The 6,000-nt window shown below is 37.1% G+C and overlaps 1 long non-coding RNA gene across 1 annotated transcript in view; it reads right to left on the bottom strand.

The window, feature by feature from the left end:
• Positions 1 to 1,892: 1,892 nt before the first annotated feature.
• LOC104917465 overlaps positions 1,893 to 6,000 on the bottom strand; it is a 39,334-nt gene continuing 35,226 nt past the window's right edge. The window contains exons 2-3 of the long non-coding RNA XR_796873.3: positions 3,428 to 3,616; positions 1,893 to 2,444 (exon numbers count right to left, since the gene is read on the bottom strand). This is a non-coding gene — a long non-coding RNA (uncharacterized LOC104917465). The remainder of the gene's footprint in view (positions 2,445 to 3,427; positions 3,617 to 6,000) is intronic.

Raw genomic sequence — 6,000 nt, 5'->3', positions numbered from 1 at the left:
ACATCAGGTTATACAGCCATCTTGTGTTTGGGCCCCTAGCCTTCATTAAGCCACAACATTTAAAATTGCTACTGTTCACTGCTTTGTTTTCAAGAGTCACAACAAGTAAAAACATGCACAGTTTTAAAATCTGGAGATTTAACACAGCCAAAGAGCATGTAGGCAAGGGCTGTGCCCATTTAATGACATAAATATGTAAAAGTGGGTGTAAGGAAATACTCATCTCCCTCTTAGTTAGTGGCATGCAGACTGCTGTTTTTAAAGAATGGCTTTGTGATAGCTATGATATTTCCCCAATACTTTCTGTCTTCCTCATGCACAACTGCATTGTATTGTGGAAATTTAAAGTGCAGTAAATGGGTAATTTCAATTGTTAGAGTAGTATGTTCATGACAAGTATAAGTGTAGCGATAACCCTTTTTCTTCTATGTGTGTAGCTACTTTAATACAGAAGTGAATACAAAGATCTGAGCCTACTAAAACCACTAAAAAGTTGCTTTAGATATTTCTTACCACTCACAAAAGAATTTGTGATGTCCCTATTTTTTAAATCCAGGGTAGACAAAGAAAAGTCAGCATGATTCCTGTTCTGCAAGTGAAGATCTGCAATAAAAGCAAATATACAGAGAGGTACCAAAATGCTGTGCATTTAAGCACACTGTCAAAAATAGGCATAAGCATGCTGCTGCCCAATCCACATACTTTGTGTCTGCCTTGTGTGAGCTACTGTCACAGGTGCAGCTCAGGCTCAAAGCACAGAAAAACCTTAGAATAAGCAAATTTATGATGATGGATTTAGCTGTAGCTTCTTGATCCGGACATGCCTAATCATTTTAAGCTGTATGAGGAAGAACTTTGGCTTCCCCTCAGAAATATCCCAGAATAATGCAAGTCTTTGACTGAACTTGGTTTAACAGTAAATATGAGCTGAGAGTGAGAGTACGCTCAGACCACTGTGTAACTGATGCACTGCAAATATATATATATATATATATATATAGGATCACACAGAAAGTATGTGGCTGAGTTGGGATCTGATGAAATAGCTCCTATGTTCCAGTTTAGAGGTGAAATAGTTGACAGAAGGAGCATTTGTTTTTCTTTGGCTGTTCCCATCTGGAATATAATACAAGGTTTGCAGTGACTCATGCAAGTTGACTCACAAATCTAAGGAGTACCCACTGGTACAGCAGTTGCTGTACATTTTGCTCCTGCAGCTTAATAAAATTTCTCCCACATATGCAGTATTGCCTTATTACTGCAGAGGATAATGAGGAAATAGAATTACATATTAAAAAAAACATTGAAAAATCATTCAGGGCATCATTGCATTACTGGGAAGTTCCTGACTAAGTATTATGGTGGCTATCAACCTGATTCAGTTATTCTGGGAAGATAGTTAGGGTGGCTGGTTTAGGTAAAAGACATTTTTATAACAAGATGTTCAAGTGGGCAAGGTGGAAAGCCTTGGAAGAGCTTGGAAAAATATCTGCACTGAAGTAAGTAGAAAAACACGGCTATTAAAAACAACAGAGAAGCGAATAGTGAGACATTATCAATGATTGCATTTATTGTGCAAAAAGAATGCAGATTTTCTTCTGTTGGCATGCAATACTGTTATGAAAAGTATTATTCCAAAAGTGTGCATTTTCTGCATAAATTCTTGTAGGCTTTCATTTGACAACATTAGCCAATATATTTCCAACAGCTTTTCTTAATATTTGTCTTTGACCCATTCACAATATCAGTTTCCATTACTCATATGGTAAAATCTTGAAGAGCACATTGGTACTTTCTGCCTATCGCTCTCTGTGATCCCATCAATGAAATCATCTCTGTATAAATATGTGCAAAACCAATCCTTTGCTCTCCTTTATACAACCGGGTCTTAGGTTTGTTATTCCCAGAGAGAACTGACAGTAATTTGCTATTCTGATTCTTTGAGATTCATTTTCTCTAATTTTAGATGCATGTAAAGTGGATGTCTCAATCAGAAATCTCCATATCCCTTTTATAATCTCTAGAGAGAAGAGGAAATTTTGGGGGCTTTGTCTATTGCACTTTTGAGTGGATGTATATTTTTAGTATGAATATTTTTTCTGTCCATTGTTCTGTCTGGCATAATTTTTGCACTGCCTTCTACCTCTGTAATCTCATGTTGAGATCATACACTCTTACAGGCAGAGAACACTTTTTGTTTCATATGGGGAAAGGCTGCATGGAATCAGAACTGAAGTTTTACGTGTTTTATAGGAACAGTAAAAGCACAAAGTATTGAATGTACTCCCAGATGATTATTTGTCTCTTATAGTATGTCATCGAGTAGTTCAAGGATATTTGAATCTCCAGTTGTAAGGTATATATGTGGTTTTAAAAGACTCGGGTTTTGACAAGCTGGTGCTCTCCGGCCTTCATTCTTGTGACACAGCAACCAGATAGCAAATCTGTAAGCAGAAAGAGGAGCCTTGTTTATTGCCTATTCTGCTGTGTCTGATGAAAATAGCTGTAAGATAGAAAAACTTGAAACTGAGAAGCAAAATAGCAGCATAAAAATATTTTTTTTTCCTGGATAGACTGTAACATCTGGTCATACGTCACTCTGGCTAAATAATGAAGAAAGTTTTCTTCTGCTCCAGGAAATTTGAATTTTAAGCCTGTCCAACAAAAGTTTTATGAACACACTTTAAATACATTAAAATGCACTTCAGCAATCCCTATCCAACATTACATTCAGTCACTCATTTTATTTTTATAGCATTCTCCAAGTGCCACAGAGAGTTCGACTGCAAAGCACACTTAATTAAAAACACAGCTAAGTAAATAGGATTGGGTTTTATAAACCACGAGACACCTATCATTTTAATCATACATGGAAATGTAGTCCATACACCAGAGGCATAGGTAGCTATCTAGAAAAACTGCAAAAACAATCCCATTTTTGTTTTATTGAGCTTCGGTAGAGATTAAAAAAAGAAATCCATATATGATGTAGAATTCTGAACATCTGGTGTTTCATGTACAAATAACTAAATATTGAAAATTGAATTGATGTTGTCCTAAAGCAGGCTATAAAAATGGAAGCTTAAAGTTGGACCTCTTTCAGACAAAAAGAAAAAGAAATGCTTTTCAAAAAAGATGAGTTTTTCAGCTTGGAATCTTCATCAGTACTGTCATATTGCCATCTATTTTTTAAGTAGTTGTATGAATTATGTTTATGTTTTTATCATTTCACTACATCTCTAGTTATTACATTTACATATCCAATATGATGCACAAGAAATGAGCCAGATAATCATGAGTAAGATGAGCCAGCCGCAAATTCAGATAGTGTACATTCATTATGCTCTAATAAGAAGACTCTGTAAAGATTTGTATACTGAGCTATGTCTGTTTTTCAGTTGTTATGCGTGCACCATGAGATGCTTACCAAGGTTTTCAGGTTTGTGCAGACTGCCTCTGCTGCTTTTGTGAGCCCACATGAACAGAGAGCTGCATGCCAGTGGGCTTTATGGCAGGAATTTGTCTTCAACTCTGTCTGTGTGGAGTAGTGGATAGCTTACAGCAAGACCATGAGTGCTCTGACTCAATGGTCCTGGTCCTTAGAAAAGCCAGCATGCTAGGAATAAATAATAAACAGAATGTTAACAATAGTGTCACTTATTAAACAAATATTCCATGATAAGACTGACATTTTTTACTTTAAATGACAACTCCTGTAAGCACAACAGAGATCTCTTGCATATAAAAGGAAAAATATTAGAATTACTTATTAAATTGCTATTTTAAAAGTGAACAGAAAGCTCAGCGCATTTGCACTTGACAGCTACTGTTGTTGTCATAAAATGAGTTTGACATTTAAATGTCAAAATTATTTATATGGATATGCTATTCTTACAAGATTTACATTGTCTTCGATCATTCTGGTATTTCTGTTCCCTTTATTTTGCTTTTCAGTCTTTTGGTTTCACTGTGGATTTATGTCCAAGTGTTGCATGATACCTTTAACCCCATACACTTCACAATGTGTTGTGAAACACACAATCTTTTTCCTGGCATATACTTCATGTTTTCTTTCTTCTTACATCTCCATCTTCCCTCCCAGTGCATCCCCTACTTTTCTATTTCCACAAGCTTTGCCTTCTATATGAACTGTGGACTGTCTCAGATGGCTGCTGTCATCACATTCTCATATTTAATCATTGCTCTCATATTACATCATTTTCTAAACTTTTCTGCCTTGTTTATTTGGAGTGGATATTTTAAGCAAGGATTGCATGTTACCCTGTCTTGCACAATGCCTTGCTCTGTTTAGGCTTTAGATTTTATTGCAATAGCCATGATTATAAATGTTAATTAGTTGTCATGTATAATCTTGTCTTGAGAGAGAATCATAGAATCATAGAATCATTAAGGTTGGAAGAGACTAATAAAGTCTAGTCCAACAATCAACTCATTCCCACTGCGTCCACTAACTATTTCCCTCAGTGCCACATCAGTTCTTGAACGCCTCCAGGGATGGTGACTCCATGGTGATTTATCACTTTCAACTTCATGGAATCATAGAATTACCAAGATTGAAAAAGACCTCGAAGATCATCCAGTCCTATCATCCTTACCATCCACCTATCACTAATATTTTCCTACTAAATTAAGTCCCTTAGTTCAACATCTAAACATTTCTTGGACTTTGGGCTTCTCACTCCTACATACGAGAAAAGGTCTGAGTTCAATTCATCGGCTATTTCACTAATAGTTTAATTGAAGGTTAGCAAAATATTTCTTCCACATACATAACTTCAGATAACTTGAGATCTGTGATGGTTTATCAGCTGATAAACCACAAGATGGCGGTTCACCTCCATTGCACTGCTCTCTGAGAAAATAAGATGGAAAAAAAACAAGCTAGTGTCTAGAAATAAAACAAACAGACAAAAAACACCAAAAGACATGCAGAAGAAAAAGGAGGAAAGAATTATTCTCTACTTCCTGCCAGCAAGAGATGTCTGGTCACATCTTGGGAAGCAAGGCCGGAGTACGCAAAGTTTTTCCAGAAGACAGATATCTTCATAGTAAATCCCCCCTCTTCTCCTTCCCATTTCCCAGCTTTTATTGCTGAGTATGACATCATGCAGCTTGGAATACTCAGTTTGGTTTAGGCCAGTTGCCCTAGTGATGTCGCCTCCCCATCTCTTGTCCACCACAGCCTACTGGCTTTGAACAACTGGAGAGAGCCTTGATGCTGTGCCAGCACTGCTCAGCAACAGACAAAACATCAGTGCAATACCAAAGCTGTACTAGCTACAAATGCTGAGCACAGCATTGTATGGACTGCTATGAGGAAAGCGAACTCCATCCTAGCCTTGAAAGTGCTTTTCCTGTTGGTGCCTGAAGGAAGGTGAGAGGGGTGTAATCCAAGGCCCCAGTTGAAAAAAATTAAATGACATAGATTGTTTTTGGAGAGGACTCAAAAGCAACTGGTTCCATCACAAATTAGCTGTGTTTCTTCGCATGTATACATTCAAAGCAGCCAGACTTGGGGTCTATCACATGTTCAGAAGGATGCTTGGACCCTTAATTCAATGGCCTACAGGGAGAAATGGTCTTCTCCAATGCATTCTCTCACTAGTGCTGTGCATGTAGCTTTTAATAGCATTTCATTCCACTTCATTTAAATAAAATATGGCCTTTGTAACCAAGAAGATAATTAGTAGCTGGTGGAAGCTCATCTGTAATTATGTTCAGTTGAAACTGGTAATTATTACATTGCTTTATATGTACAATGTTTTTCTTCCCAAATCCCCTCTGATTCCCTCATAGATGGCTACATATTCTGCAGCAATTTTGCAATCACATTTGTGGGAAACAGAGGAGATCCCAGCTGCTCCTTGTTACCTCTCTTTCACTACACAAAAAGGAAATAATTCCTCAGCTCATGAGAAAGTCACCCATCTATACATTATGCTATTTAATCAGTGACAACTCACTGTAGGCTCCATTGAG

The sequence above is a fragment of the Meleagris gallopavo genome, chromosome 1, assembly GCF_000146605.3.
Source record: "Meleagris gallopavo isolate NT-WF06-2002-E0010 breed Aviagen turkey brand Nicholas breeding stock chromosome 1, Turkey_5.1, whole genome shotgun sequence".
NCBI lineage: Eukaryota > Metazoa > Chordata > Aves > Galliformes > Phasianidae > Meleagris > Meleagris gallopavo.
The sequence above is the reverse complement of the archived record's forward strand: the minus strand, read 5'-3'. Positions and strand labels throughout refer to the sequence as shown.